Genomic DNA, 17,210 nt, shown 5'->3' on the forward strand with positions numbered 1-17,210 from the left:
GGCGCCATTCTTTGAATTTCCTAACTATATTATGAATTAGCCACTTAACTATCCCATCACAAGTTTTTTTTTTAAGAAGAAAAGGCACCACATTTACCTTTTAGTTGATTCCCCTGGCAGCATGGGCTGTTGGTGAAGGTCGGGCTGGGGGAGGCAAGCCCCCAGCCCCTCCCCTTCTGCTGGGGCCCATCCTCCCTGGGAGCCAAGCTGCCTCACCACCCCTCCACCATGGGGAGTGGGGAAAAGTGGGAGGGCACGCATGGGTCCAGTATCCCTGGCCCGGAGCATAGGGAGGAAGGAGGAAACACCACCCCAACCTCCCCAGTCCTGGAAGACGGGGAAGGAGGAGGGTAAGCAAGCAAGTTGTTTTCTTTAAAAATAAAATTTAAAATGCAGAAGTGCTGAGATCATAGCTAAATGCTGCCGGATATCTTATCTGGCCAGCTGAATTTTAAAGCATGGCATTTCTGTTTCTGAAAGCCGTCCATACAATCTGTCACTGAGGCAGTTTTCCTGTTATGCACAATGGGGTATCCAATTTATATCTGTAACAAGATTTTTGATTGGCAAGTATGTTTTTATAGATGGATCTGAATTAATATTTATCTCTAACACAATTTCAACATGGGGAGGAGGGTTGTGTTTGTTTTTGATGAATAGCCTCGGGAAGAATGCTAGCCATTTCTACACTGCATAACATAGTCTGTGACAATGAAACTCTTCAAAGATGTTAAGATCTGGCAGAGTTTTCCTTGAATATTCAGGTACTTTTGTTTTTAAATGGGGAAATGATAAGGAGCGCACATTCATGTGCATGAGATATGAACGAACAGCATGATTAATATTTAATGAGCGATAAGCACTAAACAAAGCCTCGAGCCTAGACTTTTGGAAACCAAATTATGCAAGTAGTCACTAGAATGGCCTAAACCAAAATCCAGGCTGAATCCTGGTCCCATTGAAATGTAGAGCAAAACTCTGATTCCAAATAGGACCAGGATTTCTCCTCTAGGATCCCAGTAGGCCTGTGTTCCAGGTTGTTTCAATATGGATTTAACTCCAAACCTTAGTACTTCAAATCATCTTTGGACTTCTCTACTCTCTCTTTTTCCTTTTCTCGATTTTGTCTTTTCAAGCGCTCCCCTGGAACATAATGGAAACTTCCCACTCAGGACAGATTCCAGTGCTACCCAGCTGATTAACAGAGCTAGGTTTTTGTTTCCTCTGGTGGTGTACATTTGCACATGCCTTGGTGTACATAAAATTATTCCGCACATGGATAGAAAAAATCTGCACAGGGATGAAAAAGATGAGAGGAAACATTTGAAACCCTCACTCCCTGTTTTTCTTTATACGGAGCTTAGTGGCTAAGTTGAGTGATGCAGCGCGGTAGCATCAACCTTCACTCGAAAAAAAAGGACCAGTAAATTCACATGCAAGGAGGAAGCCTCTTTATCCCTCCTCAGGCAGTTATCACACGGATGTAGATGCTAACACAGGTGACAAGGACATTGCTGTTTCTGTTGAAATTTTGGATCTCTTAAGTAAAAGCCTGTCTGAGGCAGAGGTTGCCAACACAGCAGCTAATTTAAATTGTCACTGGAGCAACAGTAAGCAGACAATGCAAGAATAGAGGCAACACTGCTAATTCTATTGCTTAAAAGGCCAGAAGCAGCAACCTAGAATTTACTTAGACTCAGAGCTCTAGGGGGTAGGACAAGCAGAGACATGGATCTGGTATAGTCTTAGCCAGGAGGAGCAAGAGTTTGGGATGCTGTAACCCAGCTTTGTCTTTCTTTTGTAAATGCAGTGACACCTATTTTAAGCAACCATTCGACTGAGAGAGAAATCTAGGTCACTCAACACAAGTGATCTTCTAAATAAAAGCGATGCGGAGTTGCACATTCGGGAGTGTTTTGAGGTGATTTCTTAGATCAGAGATTGCCAAAGTGGGATGGGATTTGGTACCAGTGTCCCTGTAAGTGTTTTATTGTACGCATCCGAAAAATCACTTGTTCTGAGCCATCTTCACATAGCGTAGTCCCAGTCACTTTGCATGAGACATAGACATGAGCTACTTGTGTTTATGAGACTTATGTGAACATCATGGATCTGCAACACATCTTCCCCACCAATGTTCTCTCTAATCTTTTGCAGCCATGCGCGGATTTTTTCCCATTAATATGCAGAATAATTTTTTAAGTGCACAGAAGCATGTGTGAATGTGCACCACTAGCAGAAACAAAAAACCTAGCTATAGGAACTTGGCAATCAGCTGGGTGGCATTTGAATCTCTTCCAAGTGTCCGCACAAGTGAATAGTTTACAGGGAATACTTCCCCCAACCCCACCTCCCTCAAAGAATTTCTAGGACTTCTTGCTTCTGAGCAAGCAGTGAAAAATGGCATAAGTCCTTCTTGCATAGAACTGCTTAGATGAACATAATTAATGGCAGGAGGCAGATCCTGAGGTGGCATGAACTAACTTCAGTGAAGCTACACTGATTTAGACCTAGGATACAGCCCTAGGTCCTCTGGCCAAATGCTCAACCAAACCTAAATGGAAACTTTATGGAACACACACAAACACACACTCAAAATCACTTTCCACCTCCTAACTTTTTCATTTTTACTGTTTTCCCTCCCATGATACAGCCTTGACTAGGAACACACAATATCACACTACTGCCAAAAAGGCTCATCTTCTGACCTCTTTTGGCTTCTGCAGGATTGGAAAACTGAGACATTCCAAGGGAGAGCCTGTTTCTCTTAGCGTGCTGGCCGAATTTCATGGACTCCAGAGGTTTTGCATCTCAGACAAAGTCACAGGAAGCAGCTCACCTTTTGAGAGCTCCTCCCGGGAAAGACAACTCTGTGCTCGCGAGAGGAACCCACGCTAAAAGGATCATGAGTGAACGGCGATTACCCCATCGTTTGGGGCGGGGCTTTGTGTTCCACTTCAGAACCTTCTGATTCTCATTAGAATGCTTCCTTGCAATAATCCAACCTGCTGCAGCCTGTAATAATGCCACTGCAATGAGGCCATTTCTAATGGGAGAGACTTCAGAATTTGTAATAAAATTGGAGGCATTAAATTCTCCACCGAATGTGGATTGGATCCCATGTTCTCCTCAGCCTCTTGTGAGGGTCACTCAGCAGTACAGATAGCCTGTGGCTCTCTATGCAGGCATCCAGCCAAAAAGACATATGATGCCAACTATAAATGGGGGGAATGGGGAGAAAGTTGGGGGATGGACCCCCTCACCTCAAGATATAAGGCCCTGCCCCAATCCTGGAAACACTGAAGACCATGCCTCGTTTTGCTTAGGTGAAGTGTCCCATTGATTTCAAGGGAAGAAAGCATGAGAGTCACATTTAGCAGGTACTTCCCTCAGTACAGTCGTTCTCTGATTGTCTCAAGTAAAGTGCCGGTTGCTGTTTCAGGCCACCATCGCGGGCAAGTGTGGTGACTCGAAGTCATCTGTTTAGATGCTTTCTCTCAAAGTTATCTGCTTTTGTGGTAGCTCTATCCCCTTAGCCCACAAAGGAAGTGTATTCTTTTGCAAGCATCACTCATCTGCGATGCTCCCCGCCCCCCCCCCCCCAACAAGGCAAAAAGAAAAGGGTCAGTGGGTTTGACAATTAAACTTTCAGGGCATCTCATCCTCCCAGATGAGTAATGGGCAACCTAGGCTAGCGAGTGGGCCACATGAATGGCCCTCCTTCATTTTAGTGGGCCACAAGATCGTCATAACCCAACCAGTCTCCTGGGCTAGGGTAATTTTTCTCGCTGCACATGTGTCCCTAGAATTGGCGGGGTGTGCTCACCGCTGCAGTAGCACTGTGATTGGCTGCAGAGAGGGGGCGTGGCTCTCACAGCCCATGTTGTGTAGAGTCAGCTCGCCCCTCCCTTCATGTGCCCTTTATTGACGTGTGCGTCACGTTAGTAACACCAGCAGGAAAAAACATGAAGTGGCTGGAAACCAGCAGAATCTGGCAACCCTGTGTGTGGGGAATGGCAAACACAATGTCTCATGGGCCACACACAGAACTCCAATGGGCCACATGCGGCCTTTGCACCACAGGCTGCTCACCATGGTCTCAGAGGTTGGCTGATAAGAAGAAATTAAAAATGGAAGATACCAACATGCCCATGTGTCCATTATAAACCCTGCCTGGAGTCGTTATGGAATGCCTTGAAATGGGACACAAATGCATCCCTGTCAGCATGTACCGTGGGGTCCAGCATTGGATAATCTTTTGACGGCCGTGGGCATGTATTTATGAAGCTTCTCACCACCTGCAGTTGGCTGGCAGGTTGAAAAAGGCCATGTAGCTCCATGGAAGATGACCAGAGAATCAGTAATTTGGTCAAGGAAGCTCTCCAGATAAGCAGCTATGCTGGTGGAAGAAGTAAACGGGACTTAATCACAACTGCATTTTGAAGAGTTTAAAACAAGGGCTTAAGGGACTAAAGATTCACAGCATAAGATAAAGGGGCCATAAAAGAAGGCATGGTTCAGACAAGAGAGTTTCTGCAGCTGGACACCCTAACCACTTCCCACACCCCAACAAAGTTGCAATAGGAGAGGCACTTTTCCAGGCTACACAGTTGTACTACAAGAGATAATGACGGGCAACGTAATTTTATGTTACACGCATCCAGGCATCCATCAAGCAGTTGTCAATTAGTATAAATGCTATTCATTTTGTCTGCACGTCAGTCGCACGCAGTACATCTTATGTTATGCTTTTCTGCTTGCGTCACACTGCATTCAAAACCACTGGCAGCGGCGCTCTATCATTATTACGCTGTGTCATAGAGGGCTGCTTCTGTGTTTCTTTTTACTGAAATATTAAAAAATAAGATTCTCAGCAGGCCTGAAACGGACGTAGCTCCACCACTTTGACTCTGGCCCTACAGTTTTAAAGGGCTAAAGGTTCATGGTAGAGATTGCTGCAGATATGCTGTCTTCAGGGCAGTTCACACGAGGGAGCCACTCGATTTGTTGTCGTTATGGTGCGAGCTGCAGACTAGGGATTGGATCCTGCATGGAGCTTCTTTGAGCAGTCACTGGGAATTCTGTGTCTACACAAGCTAAATTTCTAGTAGGAAATCCATTCTTAATTCTAGGTTCTCAAGCGAAAGCACTAAGCTAGCTCCTTCTATGTCCCGACCACCCCGTTTCTTTTGCTCGTTGGAATATGTGAACAGACTTCTTCCCACCACACAGATTGTAGTGTGGGGTTGACTGATGTTTGCCTCCTTTATCGATCTGCATTCTGTTTATATCGATCTGTTTATAGGATCAATAAACTGCAAGTTACTCCTTTGGCCTCCCTCTTCACACTCAGCAGCCTGATTAAGTACGCCTGGTAGAAATAACTGAGTATGGAATGAGGTGCTTCTCTTTGCTGGTGTCATTCACAGCAGCTTGGTGGAAGCATCTTCCCCCAACCTCTGTGAGGCTGTTCCAAAACAAAAAGGACCAACATTCTAACCTACTTTGTAGTCTTTCTGGGCATGTCTACACAGCAGGGTTATTTCAAAATAACAGGCATTATATCGAAATAAAGTGCACGTCTACACAGCAAGCTGTTGTTTCGACATAATGGCGACCTGGAAGACTTCTTATTCCGACTTCTGTAACCCTCATTTTTTGAGGAGTAAGGGAACTCATAGGAAGAGTGTTCTTCCTTTAACTTCCTGCTGTGGAGAAAGTGCCAAAAACCGATTTAAGCTATTTCGACTCCAGCAACACAATTAACGTAGCTGAAGGCATGTCGCTTAATTCGACTTTTGCCCTACCGTGTAGACGTGCCCTCAGTTTGCAATTTGAAGAGTGGAAAGTTAGTTCTGCAGAAAGCAAACTAATCTACATTAACCAAGAAAACTCTACAGGAAACAAACAGTACAAGTTGAACCTCTCTAGTCTTGCACCCCCAGGACCTGTTCAGTGCTGGACATTTCCAGACCACAGGAGGTCAATATTGTCTAGCAGCATTACCAACACTTCCACTGCTTACTGGACTGTTAAAGGACATATTGGGGTAAATTAGAGCTAAGTAACATCACAGAACCCTGAGAGCCAGGACTGATGGCTGTAAACAAACTTTATGGGACTGCGGGAAACTTGGCCACCCCCATGAAAAGTGGACATCCAGCTAACTACAATCATGCTGGACCACGGAAGTTGCCGGACCAGAGAGTTCTGGATTACAGAGGTTCAGCCTGTACAATTACCACTACAGGAAATTAATTACTTTGAATGTTTGGCTTCAGTTGAGGTGGTGAGTTCCTTCAAAACACAGCGTCAGACGCTCAGCAGTTCCATATTCCTTAGTGAGGCTGCCCTGATTTATATCAGCTGAAGCGCTCGTCCACAGATTTGAAATTCCAGACCCAGGAAGAAACAAGCGCCTGAGCGGTGAAGCTGCAATCTCCAAAGAATAAAAAATGACAACTTTCCATATGTTTCGCACAGGGGAACAGTTGGCAGATTATTTCAGACTATTTATGATCCACATTTCCATTTGCCATTCCTAGCTAATGGAAAGGGCTAACCCTCTTCCACCCCTCTTAAGCAATCCATCATGGGGAGCCCTTTAAAATCAGAGCTTTCTGCGGAATGTGTTCATGTCTGTTTAGATCAACAAAGACTGTGGCAGGGCGCGTGAGAGCAATTGGCTTTGATACAGATTCCACAGCCGTCAGACCGACATAGCTTCCGAGTCAGCTAGGACAGGCAGAAATTGGAAATGTTGACCTACACTTCTACTTGTGACTCTGAAATATATAATGTTTGTTGGAAGGTACAGATTGCAAATACGTCACCGTTTCCAGCATCTCATCTGTGACCAGTGTAGGACAGAGGGTCTCAAACTGTACTAGGATTCTGCATTCATATCAGTGGAGTATTAAACTGGTATTAACAAGACCCAGAAGCAGGTGCTGTGTGTGAGGGAGGTCATTACCTTACTTAAATTGTATTCTCCATTGGGCTGAGGCAAGGTTTGGGAGTCTACAGTAGCTTTGCACTGTCTATCCATCCCAACTCTTCTCCAAGGCATGGTAATGATGAATTGTTGAAGGTATCTAATGCTATGGAACTATTATTATTCCTATTTTCCAGATGGGGCATGAAGGGGAGGGGACCCCACAACTTGACCAAAGTGACTGGGGTAAATCAGCGTATGGCTAGACTACAAGGCTGTGTCTACACTGGGCCACTTATTCCGGAAAATCAGCCGCTTTTCCAGAATAAGCTGCGAGCTGTCTACACTGGCCCTTGAATTTCCAGAATAGCAATGATGCTCTACTGTACAAAATCAGCCGCTATTCCAGAAAAACTATTCTGCTCCCGATCGGGCATAAGTCCTTATTCCGGAACACTGTTCCGGAAAAGGGCCAGTGTAGACAGCCCAGTAGTCTTTTCCAGAAAAAAGCCCCGATCGCAAAAATGGCGATTGGGGCTCTTTTCCGGAAAAGCGCGTCTACATTGGCCACAGACGCTTTTCTGGAAAAAGTGGCCCAGTGTAGACACAGCCCTGCTGTATAGTAGTCAATGGGGGAGTACCTATCTGTGTGTGTGCACACATCTTCTGCCTCATTTTCCTATAAATCTGAAGCCTGGTGAAAAACCCTGCCATATGCTGCATAATCAGAAAGGTACTAAAACAGAATTAAATAAAAATTGCTTTCCTTATTTGATGTGATTATTAAGCAAATATAGTGCTTGAGGAGCAAATGAAAGTGACAAGTCCCTTTGCTACTTGAATTGGAGAAGTAACACTTAATACAGCGTAGCCAGCAGATGTGCTGTGTTAGGCAGCTCACGGGTGTGAAGTTTGGAAATTGGTGGCGATACACATTTAGTTCAGTCATATTTCATTATGTGGATTTTATCAAGATGATTTTCCCCCCTCTCTCTTTCATTAGCATTTCCTCTGTAGAAATGCTACACAAGATGATTTCATCTGCTGGCCCCTTAAGACAGAAACCATCTAAAGCACCAGAATGGCTGCACACATAAAAAAAGAAGAACACGTCTGAGGAATGCTCTGCACAGGTGTATGGATGAGCTCTGTGCTTCCTGGACCACTTGTAGGGTGAAGCTTAAATCAGAACGCCTCACCAGTGTAGTCATGAAAGATCCAATGGCAATTTTCACAATGCTAGGGTACGTTCACTAGGGCTGAACAAAACTTTTTCACTGAAACTTCCTTGCAATGAAAAACAAATGGGTTTTGACAAAAATGTTTGCTTTCCTCACCATTTTTCTTCTTTTCATCAGGAAACCAAACCTTCCAAAAATGGGACATTTTTAAAAAAAATATTGTCAGCAGTTTTGGGCAGAATTTTTTCAGCTTTTGGCTAGTACAAAGCAGGCACTTTTTCCCCCCTCCACAAAAAGCCAAAATTTTCCCAAATAATTCCAATCAGTTTTTGAAACAGCTCTAATATCAGACCCAGTTTCTTGACTCAGTTGCAGGTAGGATCACTAGCTAAGGGCCTAACTGTGTCATCCTTTCTCACACTGGCAAGCACTCGCCCATGGTGAGTGAAATACATGGGATTACTCAGATGAGCATGTGTGCAGATTGTAAACTATTCAGGGCTGTGCTGCTTGGTCCCGCCGTGAGAGTAGGGGGCAGGACTCGATGACCTCTCGAGGTCCCTTCCAGTTCTAGTATTCTATGAGTTCCTAGCACGATGGCCAGTGGGCCCCTATGTACTAATGTAATATGAATCATTTAGACTATAAGCCAGAGGTGGGCGATAAACTGTCCACGGGCCAGTCGTGGCTCATCAGAGTTAGCCCCTTGCAGGCTGCCAGATACTTTATTTATCAGAGTGACCACAGATACAGCTGCTCACATCTCCCATTGGCTGCGGTTTGCTGTTCCCAGCCAATGGGAACTGTGGGAAGAGGTGGCTCGGCCTATGGGAGCTGCACGTGGCCATACTTGCAGAGGCACAGATAAATAAATCATCTGGCAGCCTGCCAGGTACTAAGCAGGGTGAACCATATTGTCCACTGTCACAGGGTGGGTATGCCCGGCTCCCTCAGAGGCAGGGCGTTAGGCCTCTAAGTCCCCCTCTTAGATTGCTCCACCCCATACGCATCTTAGTCCCCATGGCTCAGGGCCAAAAACTTCACCCCATCCAATAAGGCAATCCGGCCTAGCAGACACAGTCAGTAAAATGCCCACTTCTTGAAGGGTAGTGAGGCCTAGCAGCCAGAGTCAACAGCAACACACCCTGCTCTCAGGGCAGGGAGGCCAAGTGGCCAGAGTCAGTAGCAGCATGTCCTGTTGAGGAAAAAAAAAAAAAGCCAGGGTGGGGCCAGCATTGCCCTTTTAAGAGATGGCCATAGTCCTAAAGTCAGTATCAATGCCCCTTCACACAGGGCATCCACTAGCTCAGTGGAGAGTCCACCCGAAACATGCTGAGCTCTCGGGGATCTAACGCCCCATCCTGGATGACTTCACCCAGCCATCCTCTTCACCACTTTCCTTCGGACTGGGGCTTCTCTGGCTGCTCCCTGCAGACTGGCCTCCGTGGTTCAGTCCCTTTACAGTTCTTCTTCCAGAGCTCTGCCCTCTCCTCCTTCCCCAGCGGCCGCCAATCCCAACTGAGCTGCTCAACCGGCCTGTATAGATGGTCTCCTGTGGGAGCATGCTCAGCAGGGCTGTGGGGCAGGGCTCTCTCAGCCAGATAACCCTAGTTATCCCTTGCTGGTCCAGTATGGGGTTGGTACACCCCATCGCAACCAACCCTTGCTGTAAGCTCTTTGTGCTTGTACAGCACCTCACACAACGGGATCCTGATCCAAGCCTGCTCCTAGGTTCTAGGATAATAAATAACATCAGCAACATGAGTAACAGGCATGCGCTCTACTCCTAAACACCTTCTTGCTGTTATTCCCCTTGTAGTTTCAGCTGGACAAAATATGCTTCCTTTCCTCCTAAAATATTGTTGAGCTTGCGGCCGAATGGTTGCTACATTGTGCACCGGAGCTGGAGATATTTTCAGTGATAGATGCATCCCCACGTACATAGGGACCAGTTCCCGCCAGTCATTCTCGAGGGAATAGCTGCACGGTAGTAAATAAGAACCATGTTCTGCCTCCCTTAATAAGACTGGTTCAATATCCTATTCTGTAAGTACTCCCCTTAAGCGCCCTGAGAAAATTCATGCAGCAAGAACCTAACTGAGAAATACATAATACATTCATTGCTTAAATATATCACAGCATGGCTTGGCCTCAGTTTGTCAAGGTGTAACAGGGTCCGCCTGCTTGTGAGCTCTCCCCTGTGGCCGAGGGGCGTGGGGTAAGCTCTTTGTCTGGCCGTCTGGTACGTCCTTGCTCCCTGGGTCACTTCCCCCGGATGCTGCCCTGTCTGATTGACTCAAGGTCTTAAGGCTAGGATCTCACTAGTCCTCTCCTCACTAGTGGAATCAGTTCGTGCATTCGGCTTGTGGCTAGTCTTCGGCTACTGGACCTGGGCCTTTTTGGGACATTTTGCTACCCAGCCAATGTCTCTCGTGTTCCACACAATAGAGATTTTCTATGGCATGTTTCCGATTTGAAAAACTTCAAAGGGGAGGAGGAGGTGAAGCCTTTTATAGGTTGGTTCCCAGGAGTGCATGCTATTAGCATGAATAATCCAGTAGCACGGAAGAACCAAATACAAAATCAGGACTATTTTGTGTTAATAAGGAAACTGGATAAGATTGTATGGACGAAGATGTTGTTATGACAGGCATGGCAATTTCCTGCAATATCTTGGAAAGACCTTATTATTTGTCTGTATTATTGTGGGCTGGAATTCATATGTAACCTCGGGGGTGATGTGACAGATGTGAGACATGAAAGCTGAAAAGATTTTAGTGAAAATATGCCAGGCAAGTATGGACTTTGGGGACAATAAATCTGAAGTGCATTTCCTGGGGAATCCCTAGGAAGTGAGTAATGCAAATTTCCCAACTCTGATTATGCAAAAACCCTTTGGAAACTACTCCCTGAGGAAGAGCCATCAACTGATTACCTGTGACAGAAGGCCAGGACGGTAGACGGGAGGTGCATAAAGAAGCAGTTCAGCTGCTCAGTCAGGATTCTGGTTTTAAGATAAACTTGAAACTACAGGTTGAACCTCTCTAGTCCAACAACATTTGTGGTCTGGCATGATTTTAGTTAGCCCGCTGTCCACTTATCATGGTTTCCCATGGTCCCATACAGTTTATTTACAACCCCCAGCCCTGGCTGTCAGTGTTCTGTGCTGTTCTTTAGCTCAAATTTACTCCTAAATGTCTTCTAAGAGCCTAGCAAGCAGGGGAAGTGTTGGTGATGCTGCTAGACAATATTGACCTCTCGTGGTTCGGCAAATTCTCTGGTTCAGCACCAGTCAGGTCCTGAGAGGTTCAACTTGTACAGGAAAAACCCAGTTGTGGATTTTGAGAACCGAAAACCCATCAGAGGGGGGGAATCGGAGGGTAATCAGACAGGGCTGTGGGTTGGGGCCAGTATCCAGTCAGTGAACACTTCAGTTTCTGTGTTACATTTATATTGGAGATAGCATGCCCTCTAGTAAGCTTGTTACCATATGTAGTTTCTTTTTTGTTGTAATGTTTTCTCAGTAAATGCTTTTTCCTTAAGAATAAATATGCTTGCTTGGAAGGAACTGTGTGGTGACTTATAGCAGGAGGCAACACACTGGTCACAGACAATGTTCCCTCTCATCTTTTCCATCCTTGTGCAGAGCACATTACTCAATGTTCACTGAGGCATGTGTGAATATGCACCACCAGTAGAAACAAAAGAACTAGCTCTGGGCACTCTGCTAATCAGCTGGGCAGCACTGGAAACTCTCTTGAGCTGCCGCACCAGGGCCCCGCTTACAGGGAACGCTGAGCACGGCCCTCAGAGAATGTAGTGTGGTTTGCTGGCAGGATCACAGTGTAAATGATGGAGCAGTGCAACCACTTTAAGAAGCCCCGGTGGAGAGAATGAGAGATGCAAAGATGCCTAGTGGGTGACTTGGTGGACCTCAGCAGGGACCGCAGACGCAGTTACTATGCAACTGCAGTGGAGATAAGGGTTAGTTTGGGGGCAGGGTGGTTGTTCCAGGCTTGGGTTAGAATTAGGGCCTCCAGAAAGGTGCCTGAGGATAGGTTTACTGTGATTGTGGGTAATTTGACTGGGCTATGGGTTGGGGCCAGTATCTGGCCAGTGAACGCTCCAGTTTCTGTTACATTTTGTGGCTGGTTGTTTGAGCCCACTATGATTTATGCTGGAGCTGATAAGAGTCAGTTCTGGGATCTTCTTGAGGTCCTAGGGTCGGGGGTATCTTTGGGGTTGGGTTTGGAGTTGAGCTAGATGCTGTATTTTGCACAGTGAAGAAAACAAAGTGCAACAATCCCCTTTTCACTTCCCACTACCCCCATCTTCCCAGTTATTGTCTAAGATGTTCATTTTCGTATAAGAAACTCATTCTCATGCCACCTAATGAACTTTCATATCTCTCCCACTTGTGTATTTGTGGGCAGACATCAAGCATCCACATGTAGTTGAAATGGTTAGGGCCAGAAAGGATGGAAGAGGACTCCTAATACGGTTATCTGGTTTTTAGATTTCCACACATAACCATCCTTTTACAGCCTATTGGGCGCCCCAAACTGCCTCTTTCTTTGAACATTTTTAAATTAAAACTGGAAGACACCACCAGGAAAGAGGTTTAACATTTAGCAGCGTGTTAAGAACAGACGTACGGGTATCCTTATTCCAGAGCAACCATAGGAGGAAAAACGTCTTACGTTTAATTCTAATTAATTAAAATATAAAACTAATTTTGAGAGACAAGGTAGATGGGTGATCTCTTATTGGACCAATTTCTGGTGGTGAAAGAGAAGCAAAGGCACATCTACACTGCAGGGCTACAGCTGAATTAAGCAATGCGACTTGAGCTACGCCAATGGTGTAGCTTGTCGAAATAGCTTATTTCGGCTTGTGGTGCCGTCTACACAGCAGGAAGTCCAAGGCAGAGCCCTCTTCTGAGACTTCCCTTGCTCCTCATACAATGAGGGTTACAGAGTTGGAGTAAGAAGTCCTCCAGCTCAACATTATTTTGACAGTATGTTGAAATAACTGCTTGTAGTGTAGCCGTGGATGGTGTTATTTCAGAATAGCAACAATTATTCCAAAAGAACACTGGTGTGTAGACATACTCCTACAGAGCTCTTCTTCAGTTGAGTATCACAGCTCAACACAAAGTGGAAAAGATAGTTTCATGTAAGCAGTTATGCTGTATCTCAATAGACTGGTTAAGACCCCTCCAACCGCAGGGAGGAAGGAGAAGAAAATAAAATGTTGGGGGTGGATTTTAGTGGGGTACAGATTGAAGTAATAAACCATACATTGAGTGTCTCTATTTTGCCTATGATAGAGTGTCTAGCAAAATTATGAGCTTAAGTTGTACGGTTTTCTCCTCTGGTTTACGTTGAGGAATTGTGTCAAAATCACATTTGGACAAGGATCAGTTCTACAAAGTTGAAACTCATTCCACTACAGAAAGGTCTCAACTTGCCATAGATTGCAAACTCTTTGGGCTATGGCCTGTCCACAATAATGTGCCCCTGAAAGAAGAGCAAACAGAGGGCTTTTAATATGATCTTGGTAATCACTGTGGGCACAAAAGAGAATTTACCTCTCGAAGTGTGTCTACACTGCACCCTTATCTTGAAACAAGCTACATCATTTGAGATACGCAAATGGCATAGCTTATTTTGAGTTAATTTCGAAATAGAGCACTATTCCGACACATCCCTCAGTCCTTGTAGAATGTGGTTTACAGGGACGTTGGAATAGCATGCGCGTTATTTCGAAAGCTATTTTGAAATAATGGGTGTGCTGTCAAGATGCGGAATAGCTATTTTGGGATACCGGAAGTATACCGGAAGTATTCCGAAATAGCACCCCTGTCTAGGCATACCCCAAATGTCTGGATGTGTCCAATGTGCTATTGTTTATGCTCAGAACTGGTTGCCAGGGCAGAATTAGAACCCAGACTTATGCTCCCAAAGGGGTGGGCCCCACGACCATGGATATTAATAACCAGATGATTTCCAGAGAAAAGAAACTCTAAGGGAGGTTTCACAGGGACTTGCCAGATCACAGGCTGACAAGATTATTATCAAAGTCTCAGAGGGGCAGCTGTGTTTGTCTGTATCTGCAAAAACAACGGGGAATCCTAAAGGCGAACAGATTTACATGTTTTGTTTGTCTTTAAAGTGCTACCAGACAATTTGTTGTTTTTTACGTTTATCCTGCACAGACTAACTTGGCTACCCCTCTGAAGATTTATTTGGGCATCTAAAGACTCAGGCTTTGTCTACACTGCAGGGTTTTTGCACAAGAAATCTCTTCTGCAAAAACTTGTTGCGCCAAAGCGTGTCTACACCTCAAAAGCACATCACAAAAGTGATGTGCTTTTGCGCAAGAGAGCATCCACACTGCATGAATGCTATTGCGCAAGAAAGCTCTGATTGCTATTAACAGAATGGCCATCAGAGCACTGGTGCTTTTTCTGACAGAATCTTTTTGTGCAAGAAACTCCTGCGGAGCATCCACATGTGCCTTTTTGCACACAAGCTGTAGTGCAAACAGGAGTTATTCCTTGTGAGGAGAGGAATAACTCTATTGGCAAAAGCCCTCTGTCCTGTCTATTTTTTTTTTTTGCGCAAAAACTCACTTGAGGTATGGACACTCTGCTTTTGATGAAGCAGAGCCATAGGACAGGGCTAGTAAGAGGTGGACATTAAGGCCCATCAGTGCCCCAGATTTTCGGGTGCCCTACACATCTGCATGTTCTGCGTATGGGTAAGGACAGCCCTGCCTCTGTATTTGGTACTGGAGGAACTGATGCTGGAATACTTCATCGAGTTCTGGTGTCCACATTTCAAGAAGGACGTTGATAAATCGGAGAGAGTTCAGAGAAGAGACGTGAAAACGATTGAAGGATTGGAAAGTGTGCTTTGTAATGAGTGAGCAATCTGAATCTACTTATTCAGCTTAACAAAGTGGTTAGGGGGTGATCCATCAGAGTGGGAAACAAATATTTGATAAGCGGCTCTTCATTCAAGCAGATGGAGGCATAATGTGATCCCTGGCTGGAAACCGAAGCTAAACTAATTCCAACTAGAAAGGAAGCACAAAATAACCACTGAATAATTTACCAAAAGTCATAGTAGATTCTCCACCTCTGTCAATTTCTAATGAAAATTGGTTTTTTAAAAAATATATGCTCTAATTCAAATGGAATTATTTGGGGGAAACATGGACTTTATGGCAAGTCCGTGGCTTCAGTGTGAAATTTACCCCCATACTGATGGCTCACTCAGGGCCTTAAGCACAATGCAGAGTTGAATTCTTTGTTACTAGAAGACTTACCAGACATTGTCCGGTCCTGGGCCAGCCCAGGGCAGCCCTCCACCACCGTCTTCTCCCAGGGCTGGCCAGGGAGGGCAAGGGGGACGATGACGACACAAAGGCCACCCAACAGTTTGTCACGGGGGGGTCAGCCTGAGTCAGCAGTGGCCACACACCATAATGTCTCAAGGGTGGCCCGGAAAGGCAGGGGCCACGTGGTGACTGGTAGTTGCTCCTTGGGGTGGACTGCTTCCCAGAGTTGGGGCTCTTGGTGCCCCCTTGTGGTCTTTTGGGAGTATAACTTTCCTGCTCTCATACCCCTCTCTTTCCGTTTGACTAGCAACAATTGCATTCCAAGTACATCCCATTGTCCTGGCATAACCAAACCCTGATCGTGCTTTAAATTGTGATGAAAGGAAGCTGCCTACCAAATTTGGTGGTCCTAGCTCTTACCATTTAGGAGTTCTTGAACAAACAGACTCACATTTTGACGGACACAGACGCACAAACTCTCTAAAATCTATAGTAGATGGTAAATGTGTTATGAATTTAGCTCCATGGTTTTAATTAGTGAATAGAACATGAGCTGATCTTGTGGTATTAAAGATTTGCTTAAAGATAATGATTTTGTTGCATAGATTGGCTAGAATCTGATTAATTTTCAAGAATAAACTCAATTAGAAGAACTCAATAATTGCTTAGTTTTAACTTATTTACACTAAATGAATAGACTTGCTTTTGGGGATGAGACAGTGACCTAGATTAACAATAATGAAGGATTATTAATAGCACCTTTATGTTAATTATGACTTTTTTTTAAAAAGTGGGTTAAAAGAAAACTAATTGAGATTTTTGCTACGAATTCTTTCTGTCAGAATTCATCGGTGCAATTAGTGTTTCTATCAGTTTTACTGCACTGCAGAAAAAAATCTTGCTCTCCTCTTGCAATTAAGATCTTTGCAACAGTTAATATATGGGATTTCTTATTACCGTGTGATGGCAAAGTTTGATGCACTCCCTTAATTCTAACTATTGTTGACTCCTTTTTAATTGAATTAGACAATGGGTAGGAAATCCCTGTTCCTCTCAAGAAGTTTGCAATAATGTTGCAGTGTTAAGTAGAGATTGCCTATGGCAACATTTTCACTTCACAAAGAGCCTTTATGTGGGTTAGCGAGTAAGTACTATTAAGGTGTAAGTAGGACTTGAAAGTATTGTCTGTTAGAATGTGGGAAAATTAGAATTCATTTTCTCCTTTCAAAAATGACTAATATTGTGCTCGAAGAGGAAAATAATGAATAGGAACTTGCTAGGTGGATTATTGACCTACGATCGCCTCCTCTTGATTTTCTCCTGTTTATACTATGGCTTCACCTCCTTACAAAAGAGCACCTTAGCCATTGTGTGATGTGGCAACACCTGCTTGTATGAAGGAGAAGTCATTTCAGTAGGAAACAGTTACAGGGAGGCACCCAACTTGCCTAGTGTTATAAAATTATGATCCTCTTCCAGCACCCTGCTTCGTTCCTAAAATATTCATACAAATCAACCCACCATTCTGGCACTGAGAAATCAAAAAGTCAGAAGTCACTTTTTTATTTACAGGGCCATAATTTGACAATATTTTTCTTCTCCTGCTGCAAAGCCGACCCACCGAGGGAACACATGTTAATGGCAAACTTGGTTCTTTAATTTGCCAATGCAACTGGGCATTTAGAATGATGTTATTGGAAAACAAGTAAACAATCATATTCTTACCCACATTCAATGGTCTTTGTAGAGCC

The 17,210-nt window shown here is 44.6% G+C and overlaps 1 long non-coding RNA gene across 1 annotated transcript; it reads right to left on the minus strand.

Moving 5' to 3' along the window:
- Window positions 1-3,990: 3,990 nt before the first annotated feature.
- Window positions 3,991-15,530, minus strand: LOC149523561 (uncharacterized). The gene is made up of 3 exons (XR_016350694.1): window positions 15,448-15,530; window positions 6,263-6,439; window positions 3,991-4,399 (listed from the first exon to the last, which is right to left on the minus strand). It is a non-coding gene; the product is annotated as an uncharacterized LOC149523561 (long non-coding RNA).
- Between the last annotated feature and the right edge of the window lie 1,680 nt (window positions 15,531-17,210).

Source organism: Pelodiscus sinensis, chromosome 15 (genome assembly GCF_052426305.1).
Source record: "Pelodiscus sinensis isolate ZL-2025 chromosome 15, ASM5242630v1, whole genome shotgun sequence".
Classification (NCBI taxonomy): domain Eukaryota; kingdom Metazoa; phylum Chordata; order Testudines; family Trionychidae; genus Pelodiscus; species Pelodiscus sinensis.